The 23897-nt window shown below is 44.5% G+C and overlaps 1 pseudogene; it reads right to left on the bottom strand.

Moving 5' to 3' along the window:
* The window catches only part of LOC119300295, a 59585-nt pseudogene extending 36401 nt beyond the window's left edge, over positions 1-23184 (bottom strand).
* Between the last annotated feature and the right edge of the window lie 713 nt (positions 23185-23897).

The following is a 23897-nucleotide window of genomic DNA, read 5'->3' as shown; positions in this document are numbered from 1 at the left end:
CCAGTCTCAGACTAGCTTACATGTTTCCAAAGCACTCATGCGGCCATACTATCCTTTGGTCAGATGACCACAAATGATGTTCTTGGCAGTGGAGTCCAGTTGAACGAACTTCTTGACATCAGCAGCGGTGAAACCTTCACCAGCCTTGGGAACGCCATTCTTGACGACATACCATAGGTCGACATCAATGGCTTCAAGATGCATGCGCGTCTTATTCTTCTAGTAGGGATATTCAGTTCCATCGAAGACAGGGCATGCAGCGGAGACTTTAATTATCCATGCAGTTGACATAGCTAAAACTCCAGGTGGTTAAACCGAATCACACAGAACAAGGGAGTACCTTGCTCTGATACCAATTGAAAGTGCTAGTGATCAACTAGAGGGGGTGAATAGGCAATTTTTATGAAAGTCTTCAAAACATGGAAGTTTCAAAGACAAATGATAGAAATAAACCTATTACCATGCAGCGGAAGGTAGACTACAGTAGGCAAACCATAGTCAAGTATTCAATGAAGTGAAAGCACAATGACTAATAGCAGCTAGGCAGTAAAGATCAGGTAGGAAGATATTGTGAAGCGAATCAGAACAAGCAGTCACTCAGTGAAGACAAAAGATAATGCAATCATACAATTACTTCACAAGGACCAACAGTAAGTAAAGGGAAGGGAAGGATGAAACCAGTGACTCATTGAAGACAATGATTTGTTGGACCAGTTCCAGTTGGTGTGACAACTGTACGTTTGGTTAGGGAGGCTGAGATTCAACTCAGAAGACCTCGTCTTCACCTTATTCCCCTTGAGCTAAGGACACCTAGTCCTCGCCCAATCACTCTGGTAAGTCTTCAAGGTAGACTTCCAAACCTTCACAGACTTCGTTCACCGGCGATTCACAATGACTCTTGGATGCTCAGAACGTGACGCCTAACCGGCTGGAGGATTCACAGTCCTCAAGTGTAATAAGTCTTCAGATCACACAGACAGGAAGACTTAAGTGATGCCTAACACTCTTTGGCTCTGGGTGTTTATGGATTTATCCTCGCAAGGAATTCTCTCTCAAAGGCTTCAAGGTGGGTTGCTCTCAAACGACAAAAGCCGTACTCTAACTCTGAGCAGCCAACCGTTTATGGTTGTAGGTGTTGGGGAACGTAGTAATTTCAAAAAAAAAATCCTACGCGCACACAAGATCATGGTGATGCATAGCAACGAGAGGGAAGAGTGTGATGTACGTACCCTTGTAGACCGATAGCGGAAGAATTATGACAATGCGGTTGATGTAGTCGTACGTCTTCATGGCCCGATCGATCAAGCACCGAAACTACGGCACCTCCGAGTTCTAGCACACGTTCAGCTCGATGACGATCCCCGGACTCCGATCCTGCAAAGTGTCGAGGAAGAGTTCCGTCAGCACGACGGCATGGTGATGATCTTGATGTTCAACTGTCGCAGGGCTTCACCTAAGTACCACTGCAATATTATCGAGGTATATGGTGGAAGGGGGCACCGCACACGGCTAAGAAAACGATCACGAGGATCAACTTGTGTGTCTAGGGGTGCCCCCTGCCCCCGTATATAAAGGAGCAAGGGGAGGAGGCCGGCCGGCCCTATTGGCGCGCCAAGGAGGAGTCCTCCTCCTAGTAGGAGTAGGACTCCTACTGGAAGGGGGAAAGGAAGTGGGGAGGGAGAAGGAAAGGGGGCGCCGCCCCCCCTCTCCTAGTCCAATTCGGACCAGGGGGAGGAGGCGCGCAGCCCACCCTGGCTGCCCTTATCTCTCTCCACTAAGGCCCATATGGCCCATTACTTCTCCCGAGGGGTTCCGGTAACCCTCCGGCACTCCCGTTTTCTCCGAAATCACCCGGAACACTTCCGGTGTCCGAATATAGCCGTCCAATATATCAATCTTTATGTATCGACCATTTCGAGACTCCTCGTTATGTCCGTGATCACATCCAGGACTCCAAACTAACTTCGGTACATCAAAAACTCATAAACTCATATAACTGTCATCGAAACCTTAAGCGTGCGGACCCTACGGGTTCGAGAACAATGTAGACATGACCGAGACATGTCTCCGGTCAATAACCAATAGCGTAACCTGGATGCTCATATTGGCTCCCACATATTCTATGAAGATCTTTATCGGTCAGACCGCATAACAACATACGTTGTTCCCTTTGTCATCGGTATGTTACTTGCCCGAGATTCGATCGTCGGTATCCCAATACCTAGTTCAATCTCGTTACCGGCAAGTCTCTTTACTCGTTACGTAATACATCATCTCGCAACTAACTCATTAGTTGCAATGCTTGCAAGGCTTGTGTGATGTGCATTACCGAGAGGGCCCAGACATACCTCTCCGACAATCGGAGTGACAAATCCTAATATCGAAATACGCCAACCCAACATTTACCTTTGGAGACACCTGTAGAGCTCCTTTATAATCACCCAGTTACGTTGTGATGTTTGGTAGCACACAAAGTGTTCCTCCGGCAAACGGGAGTTGCATAATCTCATAGTCATAGGAACATGTATAAGTCATGAAGAAAGCAATAGCAACATACTAAATGATCGGGTGCTAAGCTAATGGAATGGGTCATGTCAATCACATCATTCTCCTAATAATGTGATCCCGTTAATCAAATGACAACACATGTCTATGGTTAGGAAACATAACCATCTTTCATTAATGAGCTAGTCAAGTAGAGGCATACTAGTGACGTTTAGTTTGTCTATGCATTCACACAAGTATTATGTTTCGGATAATACAATTCTAGCATGAATAATAAACATTTATCATGATATAAGGAAAAAATAATAACATTATTATTGCCTCGAGGGCATATTTCCTTCAGTCTCCCACTTGCACTAGAGTCAATAATCTAGATTACATGGTAATGATTCTAACACCCATGGAGCTTTGGTGTTGATCATGTTTTGCTCGTGGAAGAGGCTTAGTCAACGGGTCTGCAACATTTAGATCCGTATGTATCTTGCAAATCTCTATGTCTCCCACCTGGACTAGATCCCGGATGGAATTGAAGCGTCTCTTGATGTGCTTGGTTCTCTTGTGAAATCTGGATTCCTTTGCCAAGGCAATTGCACCAGTATTATCACAAAAGATTTTCATTGGACCCGATGCACTAGGTATGACGCCTAGATCGGATATGAACTCCTTCATCCAGACTCCTTCGTTTGCTGCTTCCGAAGCAGCTATGTACTCCGCTTCACATGTAGATCCCGCCACAACACTTTGTTTAGAACTGCACCAACTGACAGCTCCACCGTTTAATGTAAACACGTATCCGGTTTGCGATTTAGAATCGTCCGGATCAGTGTCAAAGCTTGCATCAACGTAACCATTTATGATGAGCTCTTTGTCACCTCCATATATGAGAAACATATCCTTAGTCCTTTTCAGGTATTTCAGGATGTTCTTGACCGCTGTCCATTGATCCACTCCTGGATTACTTTGGTACCTCCCTGCTAGACTTATAGCAAGACACACATCAGGTTTGGTACACAGCATTGCATACATGATAGAGCCTATGGCTGAAGCATAGGGAACATCTTTCATTTTCTCTCTATCTTCTGCATTGGTCGGGCATTGAGTCTTACTCAATTTCACACCTTGTAACACAGGCAAGAATCCTTTCTTTGCTTGATCCATTTTGAACTTTTTCAAAACTTTGTCAAGGTATGTGCTTTGTGAAAGTCCAATTAAGCGTCTTGATCTGTCTCTATAGATCTTAATGACCAATATGTAAGTAGCTTCACCGAGGTCTTTCATTGAAAAACTCTTATTCAAGTATCCCTTTATGCTATCTAGAAATTCTATATCATTTCTGATTAGTAATATGTCATCTACATATAATATCAGAAATGCTACAGAGCTCCCACTCACATTCTTGTAAATACAGGCTTCTCCAAAAGTCTGTACAAAACCAAATGCTTTGATCACACTATCAAAGCGTTTATTCCAACTCTGAGAGGCTTGCACCAGTCCATAAATGGATCGCTGGAGCTTGCACACTTTGTTAGCTCCCTTTGGATCGACAAAACCTTCCGGCTGTATCATATACTACTCTTCTTCTAGAAATCCATTCAGGAATGCAGTTTTGACATCCATTTGCCAAATTTCATAATCATAAAATGCGGCAATTGCTAACATGATTCAGACAGACTTAAGCATCGCTACGGGTGAGAAGGTCTCATTGTAGTCAATCCCTTGAACTTGTCGAAAACCTTTTGCAACAAGTCGAGCTTTGTAGACAGTAACATTACTGTCAGCGTCAATCTTCTTCTTCAAGATCCATTTATTCTCAATTGCTTGCCGATCATTGGGCAAGTTAACCAAAGTCCATACTTTGTTCTCATACATGGATCCCATCTCAGATTTCATGGCTTCAAGCCATTTTGCGGAATCTGGGCTCACCATCGCTTCTCCATAGTTCGTAGGTTCATCATGATCTAGTAGCATGACTTCCAGAACAGGATTACCGTACCACTCTGGTGCGGATCTTACTCTGGTTGATCTACGAGGTTCAGTAGTATCTTGTTCTGAAGTTTCATGATCATCATCATTAGCTTCCTCACTAATTGGTGTAGGTGTCACAGAAACTGGTTTCTATGATGTACTACTTTCCAATAAGGGAGCAGGTATAGTTACCTCATCAAGTTCTACTTTCCTCCCACTCACTTCTTTCGAGAGAAACTCCTTCTCTAGAAAGTTTCCGAATTTAGCAACAAAAGTCTTGCCTTCGGATCTGTGATAGAAGGTGTATCCAATAGTTTCCTTTGGATATCCTATGAAGACACATTTCTCCGATTTGGGTTCGAGCTTATCAGGTTGAAGCTTTTTCTCATAAGCATCGCAACCCCGAACTTTCAAAAACAACAACTTTGGTTTCTTGCCAAACCACAGTTCATAAGGCGTCGTCTCAACGGATTTTGATGGTGCCCTATTTAACGTGAATGCGGCCGTCTCTAGAGCATAACCCCAGAACGATAGCGGTAAATCAGTAAGAGACATCATAGATCGCACCATATCAAGTAAAGTACGATTACGACGTTCGGACACACCATTACGCTATGGTGTTCCAGGTGGCGTGAGTTGCGAAACTATTCCGCATTGTTTCAACCAAACTCGTAACTCAAATATTCTCCTCCATGATCAGATCGTAGGAATTCTATTTTTTTGTTACGATGATTTTCAACTTCACTCTAAAATTCTTTGAACTTTTCAAACGTTTCAGACTTATGTTTCATTAAGTAGATATACCCATATCTGCTTAAGTCATCTGTGAAGGTGAGAAAATAACGATATCCGCCACGAGCCTCAACATTCATCGGACCACATACATCTGTATGTATGATTTCCAACAAATCTGTTGCTCTCTCCATAGTATCGGAGAACGATGTTTTGTCATCTTACCCATAAGGCACGGTTCGCAAGTACCAAGAAATTCATAATCAAGTGGTTCCAAAAGTCCATCAGTATGGAGTTTCTTCATGCGCTTTACACCGATATGACCCAGACGGCAGTGCCACAAATAAGTTGCACTATCATTATCAACTCTGCATCTTTTGGCTTCAACATTATGAATATGTGTGTCACAACTATCGAGATTTAATAAGAATAGACCACTCTTTAAGGGTGCATGACCATAAAAGATATTACTCATATAAATAGAACAACCATTATTCTCTGATTTAAATGAATAACCGTCTTGCATCAAACAAGATCCAGATATAATGTTCATTCTTAACGTTGGCACCAAATAACAATTATTTAGGTCTAATACTAATCCCGAAGGTAGATGTAGAGGTAGCGTGCCGACCGCGATCACATCGACTTTGGAACCATTTCCCACGCGCATCGTCACCTCGTCCTTACCCAATCTTCGCTTAATCCGTAGTCCCTGTTTCGAGTTGCAAATGTTAGCAACAGAACCAGTATCAAATACCCAGGTGCTACTGCGAGCATTAGTAAGGTACACATCAATAACATGTATATCACATATACCTTTGTTCACCTTGCCATCCTTCTTATCCGCCAAATACTTGGGGTAGTTCCGCTTCCAGTGACCAGTCTGCTTGCAGTAGAAGCACTCAGTTTCAGGCTTAGGTCCAGGTTTGGGTTTCTTCTCTTGAGTAGCAACTTGCTTGCTGTTCTTCTTGAAGTTCCCCTTCTTCTTCCCTTTGCCCTTTTTCTTGAAACTAGTGGTCTTGTTGACCATCAACACTTGATGCCCCTTCTTGATTTCTACCTCCGCAACTTTCAGCATTGCGAAGAGCTCGGGAATAGTCTTATTCATCCCTTGCATATTATAGTTCATCACGAAGCTCTTGTAGCTAGGTGGCAGTGATTGGAGAATTCTGTCAATGACGCAATCATCTAGAAGATTAACTCCCAATTGAATCAAGTGATTATTATACCCAGACATTTTGAGTATATGCTCACTAACAGAACTGTTCTCCTCCATCTTGCAGCTATAGAACTTATTGGAGACTTCATATCTCTCAATCCGGGCATTTGCTTGAAATATTAACTTCAACTCCTGGAACATCTCATATGCTCCATGACGTTCAAAACGTCGTTGAAGTCCCGATTCTAAGCCGTAAAGCATGGCACACTGAACTATCGAGTAGTCATCAGCTTTGCTCTGCCAGACGTTCATAACATCTGGTGTTGCTCCAGCAGCAGGCCTGGCACCCAGCGGTGCTTCCAGGACGTAATTCTTCTGTGCAGCAATGAGGATAATCCTTAAGTTACGGACCCAGTCCGTGTAATTGCTACCATCATCTTTCAACTTTGCTTTCTCAAGGAACGCATTAAAATTCAATGGAACAACAGCACGGGCCATCTATCTACAAACAAGCAAGATACTATCAGGTACTAAGTTCATGATAAATTTAGGTTCAATTAATCATATTACTAAAGAACTCCCACTTAGATAGACATCCCTCTAATCCTCTAAGTGATTACGTGATCCAAATCAACTAAACCATGTCCGATCATCACGTGAGATGGAGTAGTTTCATTGGTGAACATCACTATGTTGATCATATCTACTATATGATTCACGCTCGACCTTTCGGTCTCTGTTTTCCGAGGCCATATCTGTATATGCTTGGCTCGTCAAGTATAACCTGAGTATTCCGCTTGTGTAACTGTTTTGCACCTGTTGTATTTGAACGTAAAGCCTATCACACCTGATCATCACGTGGTGTCTCAGCACGAAGAACTTTTGCAATGGTGCATACTCAAGGAGAACACTTCTTGATAATTAGTGAGAAATCATCTTAAAATGCTACCGTCAAACAAAGCAAGATAAGATGCATAAAAGATAAACATCACATGCAATCAATATAAGTGATATGATATGGCCATTATCATCTTGTGCTTGTGATCTCCATCTTCGAAGCACCGTCATGATCACCATTGTCACCGGCGCGACACCTTGATCACCATCGTAGCATCGTTGTCGTCTCGCCAATCTTACGCTTCCACGACTATCGCTACCGCTTAGTGATAAAGTAAAGCATTACAGCGCAATTGCATTGCATACAATAAAGCGAAAACCATATGGCTCCTGCCAGTTGCCAATAACTTGGTTACAAAGCATGATCATCTCATACAATAAAATTTAGCATCATGTCTTGACCATATCACATCACAACATGCCCTGCAAAAACAAGTTAGACGTCCTCTACTTTGTTGTTGCAAGTTTTACGTGGCTGCTACGGGCTTAAGCAAGAACCAATCTTACCTACGCATAAAAACCACAACGATAGTTTGTCAAGTTGGTGCTGTTTTAACCTTCGCAAGGATCGGGCGTAGCCACACTCGGTTCAACTAAAGTTGGAGAAACTGACACCCGCTAGCCACCTTTGTGCAAAGCACGTCGGGAGAACCGGTCTCGCATAAGCGTACGCATAATGTCGGTCCGGGCCGCTTCGTCCAACAATACCACCGAACCAAAGTATGACATGCTGGTAAGCAGTATGACTTATATCGCCCACAACTCACTTGTGTTCTACTCGTGCATATAACATCAACACATAAAACCTAGGCTCGGATGCGACTGTTGGGGAATGTAGTAATTTCAAAAAAAATCGTACGCACACACAAGATCATGGTGATGCATAGCAACGAGAGGGAAGAGTGTGATCTACGTACCCTTGTAGACCGACAGCGGAAGCGTTATGATAACGCGGTTGATGTAGTCGTACGTCTTCACGGCCCGATCGATCAAGCACCGAAACTACGACACCTCCGAATTCTAGCACACGTTCAGCTCGATGACGATCCCCGGACTCCGATCCAGCAAAGTGTCGGGGAAGAGTTCCGTCAGCATGACGGCATGGTGACGATCTTGATGTTCAACTGTCGCAGGGCTTCACCTAAGCACCACTACAATATTATCGAGGTATATGGTGGAAGGGGGCACCGCACACGGCTAAGAAAACGATCACGAGGATCAACTTGTGTGTCTAGGGGTGCCCCCTGCCCCCATATATAAAGGAGCAAGGGGAGGAGGCCGGCCGGCCCTATTGGCACACCAAGGAGGAGTCCTACTCCTACTAGGAGGGGGAAAGGAAGTGGGGAGGGAGAAGAAAAGGGGGGCGCCGCCCCCCCCCCTCTCCTAGTCCAATTCGGACCAGGGGGGAGGAGGCGCGCGGCCCACCCTGGCTGCCCTTCTCTCTCTCCACTAAGGCCCATATGGCCCATTATTTCTCCCGGGGGGTTCCGGTAACCCTCCGGCACTCCGGTTTTCTCCGAAATCACCCGTAACACTTCCGGTGTCCGAATATAGCCGTCCAATATATCAATCTTTATGTCTCGACCATTTCGAGACTCCTCGTTATGTCCGTGATCACATCCGGGACTCCGTACTAACTTTGGTACATCAAAAACTCATAAACTCATATAACTGTCATCGAAACCTTAAGCGTGCGGACCCTACAGGTTTGAGAACAATGTAGACATGACCGAGACATGTCTCCGGTCAATAACCAATAGCAGAACCTAGATGCTCATATTCGCTCCCACATATTCTATGAAGATCTTTATCGGTCAGACCGCATAACAACATATGTTGTTCCCTTTGTCATCGGTATGTTACTTGCCCGAGATTCGATCGTCGGTATCTCAATACCTAGTTCAATCTCATTACCGGCAAGTCTCTTTACTCGTTACGTAATACATCATCTTGCAACTAACTCATTAGTTTCAATGCTTGCAAGGATTGTGTGATGTGCATTACCGAGAGGGCCCAAAGATACCTCTCCGACAATCGGAGTGACAAATCCTAATGTCGAAATACGCCAAACCAACATTTACCTTTGGAGACACCTGTAGAGCTCCTTTATAATCACCCAGTTACGTTGTGACGTTTGGTAGCACACAAATTGTTCCTCCGGCAAATAGGAGTTGCATAATCTCATAGTCATAGGAACATGTATAAGTCATGAAGAAAGCAATAGCAACATACTAAACGATCGGGTGCTAACCTAATGGAATGGGTCATGTCAATCACATCATTCTACTAATAACGGGATCCCGTTAATCAAATGACAACACATGTCTATGGTTAGGAAATATAACCATCTTTGATTAACGAGCTAGTCAAGTAGAGGCATACTAGTGACGTTTAGTTTGTCTATGTATTCACACAAGTATTATGTTTCCGGATAATACAATTCTAGCATGAATAATAAACATTTATCATGATATAAGGAAATAAAATAATAACATTATTATTGCCTCTAGGGCATATTTCCTTCAGTAGGGGGTGGGCTATTTATAGCCACTGGGCAACCCAACCTGGTTTGTCTGAAATGACCCTTGGTCACTAAGGAACTGACACGTGTTCCAACGGTCAGATTTCAAACACACACGACAACTTTACTTGGACTACAGGCAAAGCTGACTTATCCAACTCTGGACAAGATTTGCTCTCATAGTCTTCACTCGAAGACATAGGATTTTGGTTAAGCATCACTTCAGTCATTCTGACTGGTTCTCTTGGACCCCACTTAACAGTACGGTGGTTCCTATGACTCAACAAAGAAAAACACAGAACGACGAAACTGCTAAGTCTTCGCACTCCATAGTCTTCACGCGATGTCTTCTCTTATCATAGTCTTCAATGTGAATGTCTTCACATACCACCTCTGGCTTCAATGTCTTCTTACATTTTTAGGGGTCATCTCTGGTAGGAAAACCGAATCAATGAGGGACTTCTACCTGTGTTATCCTGCAATTCTCACAAACACATTAGTCCCTCAACTAGGTTTGTTGTCAATACTCCAAAACCAACTAGGGGTGGCACTAGATGCACTTACACTTCTTCCGGTGATCTGCCTCGCGTTTGAAATGCTTGCCTTTCTTTCGACATTGATGGTTGGTCGGAAGAAATCAACGATGGCCCAGGTACACATTCTTCCTGCATTTGTCCAGGTATATACTTTCAGTGTCATCTAAACAGTGCGTGCATGCGTGGTATCCTTTGTTTGTCTGTCCTGAAAGGTTACTGAGAGGGGGCCAATCATTGATGGTCACGAAAAGCAACACCTTTAGGTTAAATCCCTCATGTCTGTGCTCATCCCACGTTTGTACACCATTTCCATTCCACAGGTGTAAAAGTTCTTCAACTAATGGCCTTAGGTACACGTCAATGTCGTTGCTGGGTTGCTTAGGGCCTTGGATGAGAACTGGCATCATAATGAACTTCCGCTTCATGCACATCCAAGGAGGAAGGTTATACATACATAGAGTCACGGGCCAGATGCTGTGATTGCTGGTCTGCTCCCCGAAAGGATTAATGCCATCCGCGCTTAAAGCAAACCATACGTTCCTTGGGTCCTTTGCAAACTCATCCCAATACTTTCTCTCGATTTTTCTCCACTACGACCCGTCAGCGGGTGCTCTCAACTTCCCGTCTTTCTTCCGGTCCTCACTGTGCCATCGCATCAACTTGGCATGCTCTTCGTTTCTGAACAGACATTTCAACTGTGGTATTATAGGAGCATACCACATCACCTTCACAGGAACCCTCTTCCTGGGGGGCTCGTCGTCAACATCACCAGGGTCATCTCATCTGATCTTATACCGCAATGCACCGCATACCGGGCATGCGTTCAGATCCTTGTATGCACCGCGGTAGAGGATGCAGTCATTAGGGCATGCATGTATCTTCTCCACCTCCAATCCTAGAGGGCATACGACCTTCTTTGTTGCGTATGTACTGTCGGGCAATTCGTTATCCTTTGGAAGCTTCTTCTTAAATATTTTCAGTAGCTTCTCAAATCCTTTGTCAGCCACAGCATTCTCTGCCTTCCAATGTAGCAATTCCAGTATGGTGCCTTTGTGTTGCCATCTTCGCAATTGGGGTACAACCCTTTTTTGTGATCCTCTAACATGCGATCGAACTTCAGCTTCTCCTTTTGACTTTCGCATTGCGTCCTTGCATCGACAATGACCCGGCGGAGATCATCATCATCGGGCACATCGTCTGGTTCCTCTTAATCTTCAGCAGCTTCACCCGTTGCAGCATCATTGGGCACATCGTTTGGTTCCTCTTGATCTTCACCAGCTCCCCCCGTTGCAGCATCACCGTATTCAGTGGGCACATAGTTGTCATCGTACTCTTCTTCTTTGCCGTCTTCCATCATAACCCCTTTTTCTCCGTGCCTCGTCCAAACATTATAGTGTGGCATGAAACCCTTGTAAAGCAGGTGGGAGTGAAGGATTTTCCGGTTAGAGTAAGACCTCGTATTCCCACATTCAGTGCATGGACAACACATAAAACCATTCTGCTTGTTTGCCTCAGCCGCATCGAGAAACTCATGCACGCCCTTAATGTACTCGGAGGTGTGTCTGTCACCGTACATCCATTGTCGGTTCATCTGCGTGCATTATATATAATTAAGTGTCCAAATTAATAGAAGTTCATCATCACATTAAAACCAAAGTACATACATAGTTTGGTCCCGGGCTAAACCTAGACAAATATTGAGGAAAATGGAGCTTGGAGGTCGAGCTTGGAGAGGAGAAAGCTTAAGTAGTGTGGCTCGGGCATTCCATCGAACACCTTGTGTGCATAGGAGGTGATCTAGAGCACCACCAAGCCCTCCCCTCCCCCTCGGCCAGAAAAAAACAGAGCAGTGTGCTCTGCTCTTACACGAGGGGGTATATATAGGCACCTCATTGGTCCCGGTTGGTGGCATGAATCGGGACTAAAGGGAGCCTTTGGTCCCGGTTCAAGCCACCAACCGGGACCAATGGTGGTGGGTCAGGAGCGAGGCCCATTGGTCCCGGTTCGTCCCACCAACCGGGACCAAAAGGTCCAGACGAACCGGGACCAATGGCCCACGTGGCCCGGCCGGCCACCTGGGCTCACGAACCGGGTCCAATGCCCCCATGGGTCCTGGTTCTAGACTGAACCGGGACTAATGGGCTGACCCGGCCTGGACCGTTGCCCCCTTTTCTACTAGTGCCCGGTGAACTGCATGGTGGCTTGATCGGGTTTGGTTTGTGGAGAAGGAAGAAGGAGAGCAGATGGGAGAGGATGGGGTAGGGGTATGGATGAGGAGGGAGAGGAAGACGATGTGTGTCGCTTAAATAGATCATGTGCGACATGGTTTTCACCGGGTCGAATTAATGAGCGGGCGGCGTTTGGTGGCGCCCCATCGAGGTGTGTACACGAGCGTGGGAAACCAAGGCTTCCATCAAACACTGGATTAATAGCCAGGATGCGACGCGTCTGTGCCATTGGTCGTGGGTCAAGGGGTCACGCCTGCCCGTTCTTCTATCTCGTGCATCAATTGCCATGCTGCAACGTCTCGCACGCGTCTGTGCCGTCATGGGTCAAGGGGACATTTCTCTGCATGTGCTGCCATTTCTCTGTGTGTGCCGCCATGCATGCATGGCAATGTAGCCTGCTGGCTAGGGCCTGGCTAGAGGAGGCAACGTTCGGTCCAAAGGTCTAACGGGTTGGCTTCTTTTACCAGAGCCCAATGGGTAGCCCACGCAGCGTAAAAAACAAGGGCAATGGCTACTGCATGGCACTGCATCCTCTAAAAACCACAACAGCAAATCAGAGCATAGCCCGTGGATCGCTGACGTGGCACTGCATGCTGATCCACACCGTTGAGCGCGTAGTGATCCAGCGATCCAGAGAAGAGGGGGGTTATCCAGAGTTGTCGAATGCAGCCAATCACAGAGCATCACACGGATCAGTGACGTGGCCCTAGCGCCTGATCCAGACCGTTCACTAAGAGGGATCTAGTGGCTCGGAAGGATGCGTGGTTTCAGAAGGGGTTATGAAGGGTTATAAGGGGTTATGAGAGGGTTTTGAGAGGGTTTTGAGGGCTAGGGTTGAGCATAACTAATTCAAAAAAATCATAAAAATATGAAACTTTCACCCATCATCATATTATGTGAGTGAGTTGCTGGGAAAAATAAGAAATTTGGTCTATGGGTATTTTCATGAAAAACCCTTCACAAAACATAGCTATCATGAACGAGGTTACATGGGATTCAAGCTAGGGTTGAGCATAACTAATTCAAAAAAATCATAAAAATATGAAACTTTCACCCATCGTCATATTATGTGAGTGAGTTGCTGGGAAAAATAAGAAACTTGGTCTATGGGTATTTTCATGAAAAAACCTTCACACAACATAGCTATCATGAACGAGGTTGCATGTGATTCAAGCTAGGGTTTAGGGCTAAGCTTGTCATAATTTATCCAAATGATCATATATTTGGCATGGACCCTATATTTGCACACTAGATGTCAAGTTTTCATTTTTGGCTCATTTATAAAAGGTCGAAATTTTTTGCTTAGAAATGGGGTGTTTAGCCTAGCTTCGGAGCTCATTGAGGCAAGTTTTTCAAATCAACAATAAGTGCTCGGATTGATCGCTTAGCATGCATATGACTAATATTAAAGCATTGTACCATCAATACCACATATTAAACAAATTTAAATAGCATTACACAGATGTCAGTTTACACAAATTGAGACAAGTTTATTATTCTACAACACACGTCACCATTACACAAGTTTGACAAATGAAGTTTTCACTTCTTCTTAGCACTCGATTTCTTCTTCTTACCACTTTTTGATCGTACGACACCTAGCTCACTCAAAAGCTTGATTTTCATAACTGGACTAGCTAGGACAGCTAGAGTTGGCACCACACCATCTACATGAGGCTCAGTTTTCACAACAACTCTAGTAGCTTCAATTGGTAATACAACTTGCAATATAGGCTCAGTTTGCATCACAGCTGCCGCAATAGCTTAAGTTTGTAGAACATCTTCAGTTTCAGTTTCAGTTTGCAGAATATCTGCCACAACAGCTTCAGTTTGCACCATATTCTGCACCACGTCATCATCCAAATGTTGGTCATGATGCATCACAAGATCAAAGACTACCTCATTTGCATCACAACATCATCCAACTCTTGCTCATTTTGCACCACAACATCATCCAACTCTTCCTCATTTTGCACCGAAGCATCATCCTACTCTTGCTCATTTTGCACCGCAACATCATCCAACTCTGGTTCATCACCATAACCTCTCTTTTTTGTACAGCCATTGATTCTTGCCTTTTTGATTGCCCAGCAATCTTCAACAACAAGGGGTTGACCTCCACGCTTCCTCCTGGAAAAAAAGCTTGTAATTTGGCTAGTAATTAAATACAACAACCAAATTAAAAAACCACAAACGTAAACATACTTTGGCCTTTCAGGAGTGTAACGACATTTTGGAGATCATTTTCAGTGCCCAAGTTCCTGGCACAACTTGCATCTATTTTTGTTACCTTTTTGGGACCTTTTTGACTTTGCATCCTTCTTCCCCTTCCCCTTTTTACTACTCCCATCTTTCTCAAACCATGCCTTGAATCTACTCTCTTTAGGCCTGCCAGCTTTTCTTTTTGTTAGGGGAGGACACATGGAAAATTCAATTTCCATTTCAGGCCGCTGAGACTGATCTGTAAGTGCTGGAATTGGAGTTGCATATGCAGCCTTTAATCTTGCCACTGAGTAGTATTCATGCAAGTATGGGTGCATGTTTATCTTGGGTTGGGAGGCCAAGAAAAGTATGGCATGGTCACAAGGTTTCCCGGTGTGTTGACACTCGAGGCAAGTGCAGTCATGCAACTCAGATTTAACAACATGCCTCCTTCCAGTCTTGGTATCTCTAACTTCCGCACCCCACAATGAAGATTTTTCAACAGACAAATGTGTAAGATTCCTGCTCCTGTTCGCCACCTATTGTACCATCGCAGGAAGCTTATCCCCTTGCAGACAATCACCAATGCTTCTTCTCAATTCCCACATGCGCATGATCATGATCCTGATCTGGTCAACCATGTCATGCACAGGCAAGTTCTTTAACTACTCTATCTTGTTGTTAAAACTTTCTGCCAAGTTATTGTTGATATGATCACACTTGATGGCACTGTTAAATCTTGACCTGTACCACAATAGAGAATGATATGTGTTCAACCATGGACCAAACTCATTGCATGCTGCTTTTATCTTATCAAGATGATATGAATGTGTTTGTTTAGTGTAAGATCTTGCTGCTGGCCACATTCTCCCAAATTCTCCCTCTCTGAATTTTTTGATCAAATTCATCCACATATGGCAAAAGCACTCCCTCTGCTCACAATGAGGAAAAACATTCTTCACTGCATTTTCTAGCCCTTTACATGCACCTGTGTGTACAGCCAAAGGAGACACTGGTCCTATGCATCTTTTCAACTGCATCATGAACCATGTCCATGAAACCACTATCTCTGACTGAAACAAACCAATAGTAATAGGGAACATCCAGTTATGTCCATCTAAAGCATTGCATGTTGCCAATTGACCATTCCATTTTCCTGTCAAAAAAGATGAGTCTATGCTCAAATATGAACGGCCCCCTTCTTTGAAGCCATCTATGCATAAAGCCATAAAGAACTTGGAGAAAAGAACTCTACCATCCTATGTTACCTGAGTATCTATCTCCACAACACTGCTAGGTGACCTCTTTTGCACCTCTTATTTGAAGTTATAAAGCATCCTAAAAGTATTTGCCCAATCACCATATAATTCTTTCATTGCCCTCTGTTTTGCTTTCCACACTGTGGTATACTTCACCATAATGGGGTACTGCTTTTCCAAGTCCATTTTAAGTTTCTTTGTTGTAGTGTTTTGTTTCTTGGCTAAAATTGGAGTGATCTTTTCTGCAATCCAAAGCTGTGATGTCATGGTTGATACTCTCTGTGAACTTGTAATACAAGTATGTGGATTTGGGATTTGATTAACCCTAATGGTACTTCCATCAGGTTGAATTCTAGCAGATATGTACCACTTGCAAGGCCTGACACTTCCATCGAAACATCTGCACCTTGCATAAAATTTCTTTCTGTCAGTCCACATAGTCTTGGCATCAAACTCATGTTTGACTGCATAAGTCTTGAAACACATCCTAAACTCCTTCATGCTTGGGAACAACTTGCCTACTTCAATAACAGGATTTTCTTTGTCATACACACTTACAAGCTCATCTTCATGTGCATCATCTGCATCATCTTTCATCAGCTGTCCATCCACATCTTCACAAGCATCTCCGTTAGCATCATTAGGAAAACTATATTCATCCTTGTCTTCCTCATCTTGATCATCTACTGGATCTACTGGAATGCCAAATTTTTTGGCCATCTCAGTGTCAGCCATTGGTGCAATGACCAAATCAGTAGTGTCTTCTAATTGTACTGAATTTCAATCAACACAAACAACCCTTGCAGCACCATCACAACCCTCTTCTACATCTTGATCAACCCTCCCTATTACAGTCACTTCACCCATAAACATGGGTGTTATTTGTCTCTGTGAGGCCCAATCATCATCTACCATCTGTGAAGCCAACTTTGAGGGCACATATCCAACCTTAGAATCTGATTTCAGATCAACGAGCTCTGCATGAAAGGTAGTCTGTTTGCTTGCCCAGCCGTCTTGCCGATCGATTTCATCAACCATCTCCTCACCATTCTCAATTCTCACATACTCACCCTTCCAATTATCAAACCATAACAATGCTACCTCCTGCTCTGGACCCCAAAAAATGCTCTCCCCAATTTTCTCCACGACATTTCTCACGGCCCTCCCTTCCATGCTCTGTATTTCCTGAGGATCAATCTCTGCACATTCAACCTCCCATTTCATAATGGTATCTCTCTCTATGTCTCACACGCTACCATCACCTAGCTTCACCTTAGAGGAAAGAATTCGACAGTGAATTCGAATGTCCTACCCCCGTTTGTCAATGGCGGGCAGTGTGAGCTAGCGGAAGTAGACGACGCACAAATCGCATAGGTTGGAAAGTATGCACATACCTAGTCGACGTTGTTGTCTCTGGCGGCTCCATCGCGGTCAGCCCCCTCCCCCGCACCCAAATCTGGATCAAATCGACCAAAAACAGAGGAAACAGAGGCGATGCGGTGAGATCTAACTCGACAAGAAAGGGAACATGACAAGGGTTCAGGATTTACTCACCACATCTGCCGCCGGCGCCAAGAACGACAGCTCCACCGCTACTATCACTGAGAAAAAAAGCTCTGGTGTAGTCGCCGGCTCACCGCCGAGAACGAAGAGGAGGAGCAATGGGTCACTGCTCACCTAATTCACACAGGCACAGAGGCACATCTCACCTGATGCACTGCCAAGTGGGGTCGTAACTAGATGCTCTGTCAAGTGAGACCCACATGTCTTAAACATAATCTCACAGCCGTTGACGACCATTTTAATCGCCCCAGTGGGCCTTGGCTATTTGGGCTTCTGAAGCGTTGCACTACAGCTATTTTCGTCAACCATGTCGCACTCCTTCCAATTCACGTGAAATGTGTTCCACAGGAGCTATTGGCCCTTGGAACAAGACGATTCCCAAGAGATGGCGAGTTTTTCTTTGGCTTTCTCACAAAGGGCGCTTGAACGTAAGAATTGTCATACTTCAGAAGCAGTGGAAGAATATTGAGCATCCTTTCTGTAATCTCTGCCCCACAGAGGAAAGTATAGATCATATCATTTTAAGATGCACGCCCGCCCACTCTGTGGCAGAAGCTGGAGGTATCTCAGCAAACAACAACATCACATTCCCTGAAGGATTTTGTGCTCAAAATGAGAGCAATCAGCCACCATTGGGTTGTGCTGGTCGATGCTTGTGCAACTCAGCTCTGGAAGGTGTGCAACGCTAGAGTGTTTGACAAAGTAAAGATGATGCATGCTCTTCCTGGGCTGCTGTCACGGAAATGCTCCGACTGTGGTGCTCTAGAAAGAACAGCTGTTATTTGCAGGTTTTCCTTCGGTGCAAGGCATATTCTTTATCGACCGCCTCTTGGGCTTGTTCCTCTCGTCCTCCTGTTGTTTTCTTTGCATTCACTAGTGCAGAACCGGGCAATAGCACCGGTTCGTAAGGCCCTTTAGTGCCGGTTCCATAACCGGCACTGAAGTGTGGGCACTAAGCCCCCCCCCCCCTTTAGTACCGGTTCAGCACGAACCGGTGCTAAAGGGAAACCACGTGGCACGAGCCAGCTCCGGGGGCTGGGAGCCCTTTAGTACCGGTTGGTAACACCAACCGGTACTAAATGTTTGTGAGTTTTTGTTTTATTTTGTATTTTTCAATTAAATTTGTGTTATCAATTTAATTTAGGATTGTTTTACGTTATAATGAGTTGTAATTGTCATCATCATCATCCTCATCATTGTATATTAATAAATAAATAAACTCTAGCTAGCTAAAAATCATCGTAGTCGTCTAATTACCACTATTTAATCATCATAGTCATTACCGCTAGCTATCTAATCATCACCAACACTGGCTAGCTTAAAGAGGAAACATTCACTTTGTAATAGAAGCAAAGATATCATCGAGTTCAACATAATCATCACCAACATCGAAGTTTAGGACACGGACATGAGACACTAATTAAGAGCATGAACTAGTGCTGCTCCCTCTCAGGTAGAATAGCATAGAACATGTATAGCTCTCCTGATTCATCATACTGGAGCATGCAGATGAATCTGTCTCCTAATCTTGGGTTGCGCTTCTCCTTGCTGCCCCCTAGTACTTCTCTGCGATCGTTAACAATTTTGCTCCAATCTTTCACTATTAAGCATTCTTCGCTTTCAGAAATCCTGAATGCACTCATGTGCAATGTAGGATATCTTGGCCGTAAGCTAACCATTGACATGTCACCTTTAGTCTCGATCCACTGAGGCACAACCGTCATCGAAAGTCCCTGTTGAAGAACATCGTATAGTAATTAATATACTAAGCAATGAAAGTTTAGCTTCAAAAATAATGTATGCAAAAGATGCACTAATTAAGGACAAATAGTTAAAATCTTACCATCTTTCGATTATAGATGTGACCGTAGTTCAATACGATCACCATTGGTCGCATGTTTTGAGTACTAACATTTCTAAGTTCAGGAAAAAAAATTGTCTTGACAGTATTAAGATCCTCAAGCCATGAAACATAATGACTTATCTCCTCGCAGTTTAGTTGAGCCCCGGGGCAGTAGTAGGTCCTGTCTACCATGTTTGCTTGAACCGAAATAAGCTGACAATACAAATTAGTTGTCAACTATTTTTGAATAAACTGTATCAAAGACATAAACATATGCATGCATGGTTGAGAAAAACTCACATAATGATAGAACTGGAGGTGTTTGCACATCGACCCAGATGTCTATATTACCTTCAATATCATCTTCCGGACGAATATCAAAGGTGACAACCATACCGGGCTCAAATGCATAAGCCTTGCATAGTGCTTGCCAAGTTTTGCATTCAAAATGGGTGTATGTGTCTCCATTATATAATTTGACGTTGAAAGTATACCCATGCTCCGTCTTCAAGTAAACTCTCTTTACCTCCATATCATCTATAGCACTAAAACCTATCTTATCCAAGACAAAAATTCTTGCATGGCAGGGGATGCGCTAGTAGAATAATAAAAATTTAAAATTATAAGTTGAAGCAAATGAAGCATAAGTTTTGTATTCAAATAATAATTGACAAAGTGACTTACTGTGTCAACTTCGAATGTCTCATCCAGCTTGATGCTGAAGCGCCTACCATCAACAAGGAAATTTCTGTCGCACAGGCCGCGCTGGTCTTCACAGTGTTCGCACATAATGAAATCTTTTTCGTCGTTAGATGACATTTCCTATGTTCATATAGGTGAAACATTAAACACCTATTACAAATTAGTTGTCAACTATTTTTGAATAAACTGTATCAAATCTCAGATACCTAAATTTTCTTACTAAAAATAAACTAGTTATATTAATTATTGAACTAGTTCAAATCTCATATACCTAAATAAACTAGTTCGACAATTTTCTTACTAAAAATAAACTAGTTATATTAATTATTGAACTAGTTCAAATCTCATATACCTAAGTAAACTAGTTCGATAATTTTCTTACTAAAAATAAACTAGTTATATTAATTATTCAACTAGTTCAAATCTCTAGTTCGACAATTTTCTATCTATCTAACATTCGACATTAATCAAACATTGGATCATCTAATTAACTTTTCTAAAAAAACAGAAAATAAGTAAAAAAAATGTGTGTGTATGTGTGTGTGTATGTGTGTGTAGTGTGTACGTGTATATGTGTGTGTATGTGTGTATGTGTGCGGCCCCGTACGCCGCCGCCCCATACGTACGAGCGGGGGCGCCGGCGTACGGGGCGGGGGCGGGGGCGTACGTACGGGCGGAGGCGCCGCTGTACGAGCCAGATGCGACGACAACGGACGGCGGCGCGGCGGGTATACGCGAGAGCGAGAGACGTACGGGACCGCGGCGGGACAACGACGGCCGGTGGCGCGCGGCGTTCGGGGCGGCGCCGCGAGACGGCGACGACGACAGTCGGCGGCGGGGACAGCGACGACGACGACGGATGACGGGCGACGGACGGCGAGGACGGGTTCGAGCGGCGCGCGAGAGGTTGGAGACGAAAGAAGTGGGGAGATCTAACTGAATTTTCGTAAGTGTTGTATATATAGGAGAGGCCTTTAGTACCGGTTGGAGCCACCAACCGGTACTAAAGGCCAACTTTGGCCAGGCCAAGAGGCGGGAAGAGCAGACCTTTAGTACCGATTGGTGGCTCCAACCGATACTAAAGGGTGGTCTTTAGTACCGGTTGGAGTCACCAACCGGTACTAAAGGCCTCGCACTGCCACCCCAAAGTTTAGTCCCACCTCGCCGGGCGAAGGGCAGTCGCACTGGTTTATAAACCCAGCCGCGGCTACCTCTTCGAACTCTTCTATATAGCAGGCTTGTGGGCCTAAACTCTGCGCGCTGCCCTCTAAGTCTACTGGGCCTTTAAGGCCTATAATTGCACGCATGTGGGCCTAGTAGGCCCACAGGCCAGCGCCCCAATTTTTTTATAGTTTTTTTTCTTTTCTGCTTTATTTTCTTCTATTTATTTCTGCGTAGTTTTTTGTATAGTTTATACTTTTCTGTTATATTTATTTTCTTCTATTTATTTGTGCGTAGTTTTATTCATCTAGTTTGCCAAAATTCAACATTTTCAGAGTTCATTTTGTAGTGATTTTCAATTTCACGGTCATTTTATGAACGATTGAAAAATAGCAAATATAATTTTTTTTCTTTTCTGCATTATTTTTTCTTCTATTTATTTCTGAGTAGTTTTTTCTTTTCTGCTATATTTATTTTCTTCTATTTATTTTTGAGTAGTTTTTTATATAGTTTTTTTCTTTTCAGCTATAGTTTTTTTCTTTTCTGCTATTTTTTCTTTTCTGCTATTTTTTCTTTTCTGCAAAACTTGATGGTCAAAGTCTGGAGTTATAACCAAAGTTTAAAAAAAGAAATGCCGACGTGCAATTAGTTTTTGCCATAACAGAAGAAGTCCGGAGTTGTAATAAGTTATTAAAAATAAAAAAGAGGTGCAATGCTCATTAATTTGCTTCAAGCCTTTCAGAATAGTGTAAACTGCACTGCGCGTAGCTCCGTGCAATCTACCATATTCCTGAAGGCTTGAAGCTAAGCAACGTGAGCATTGAGCCTCTTCTTCATTGTCTCTGCACTCAGGGCTTATAAACAGCTCCTAGTCCCTCTCTCTTGGCGAGGTGGGACTAAAAACAGCTTGCCATAACCTCATTAGTACCGGTTCGTGGTACGAACCGGCACTAAATGGTGATGGTGGGGCCATAGCTTGACCGCAGGCTGACACAGCCTCTTTAGTACCGGTTTGTGGCATGAACCGGTACTAAATGTTCACCACGAACCGGTGCTATTGATCGCCGCCACGAACCGGTGCTATTGTACACATTAGTGCCGGCTGAAATTCAAACCGGCACTATTGTGCTTCACGTTTGACCCTTTTTCTACTAGTGATTGCTTGGATGCGGTGATCCCATCGGCATCCTTTTGTACTCAAACAATCCTCAGACCTTTTGGTCTGGATTTGGAATATATAAGGTAGACTGCGGCCTGCCTTTTTATCCAAAAAAATCTCTAACTTGCATGTCGTTGCAGTGATGTGGGTGCCATCGCTGTTCGGGCTCGTGCCAGGCGCCGTGATGGATAGACGCGCCAAATTGACATTGTTGTAGTTTTCCACGGAGATATGAATTTGTTGGTTGTCTATAACTTCCAGGTTCTCCACCGTGAGATTGTCACACTGGTGAAACGTAAGAGCTGTAGGGTCGCAGTGCATGGAAAGCCTTGTTAGTTTTGCATGAGTTCTGCCACCAAATGTCTCCGTTGCCATTGATATTTGATGGTGCCGCCGCCAGTGATGGTGAGGCCGGTGATGTGCTTGATCATGATCCAGTGCCTCATGTTGTCCTCATTCCAGGCGGATCTGCTCCGAGGAGCCACCAGTGTGCCCTTCACCATGAAGGTGACTCTGGATATGCATGGCCCTGAGAATGTAATGGACTTGAGAAGGTAGCTCTTGCCCTTGGGAATGAGCAGCACGGCTGGACGGGAAGAGGAGCACGCCGCATTCTTGGCCAGCGCCTGCGTGTCGTCGTGCTTCCCATCGGCACGGGCACCGTAGTTGTCTACGACGAAAACGTTCTTCTCAGTGGAGCTGTTGAGCGAGCTCCGTCCGAACGCAGAATCACCATGTTGTGTGCACTGCATGCCCGATATCCAGGACAGGTGTCGTGGTATTTCTCACGGGGGGCTTGCGAGTCGACAGATGCCACAAGGGCTTAGTGTGTGGGTAAGACTGCTGCTGATAGGCCCGGGAGCGGGTATGCGAGTAGCACGCGGTGGTTTACCCAGCTTCGGAGCTCTCCGGAGAGATAATACTCCTACTGCTGCATGTCTGAGTGTATCTGATATATCTAGTACAGAGTTGCTCCTGAAGCTGTATCTGGGATCAGTGCCATAGGCATCTGACTTGGTAAATGCATGTATGTGGTATGCTAGTGGCCGGCCATGTATGGCCATGGCTTGCGGCCGTGAGTGTGTGTGAGTGTCCCTCCTACTGGATGGATGGACGAGTGCCCCTTTTATAGTGTGGGATAGCTTACTATGTAAGCTATGTGGGTAGGCATGGGTAAGGCATGGTGCATGTCATGCTTGTCCCCTGGGTCACTTCATAAATAGTGCCAGGGGACAAGTGACACTGTACATGATGTCGTCGCGGTACGGTTGTCTTGTCCGCGGTATGGCCGTCTCATCGGTGTCTTGTCGATGTCGGGTCGGGCTGCAGTCGGCAGCCGGCTGGTTGGCGCAGTCGGCAGCCAGCTGGTTGGCGCAGTCGGCAGCCGGCGAGCAGGCTGAGGGGCTTTGGTAGCCCCGATGTCTTGAAATATTGTCTTGCCGTCTTCGGGGTATCCGTGTCCAAT

The sequence above is a fragment of the Triticum dicoccoides genome, chromosome 5A (genome assembly GCF_002162155.2).
Source record: "Triticum dicoccoides isolate Atlit2015 ecotype Zavitan chromosome 5A, WEW_v2.0, whole genome shotgun sequence".
NCBI classification, from domain to species: domain Eukaryota; kingdom Viridiplantae; phylum Streptophyta; class Magnoliopsida; order Poales; family Poaceae; genus Triticum; species Triticum dicoccoides.
This window is presented reverse-complemented; position numbering and strand designations above follow the sequence as displayed.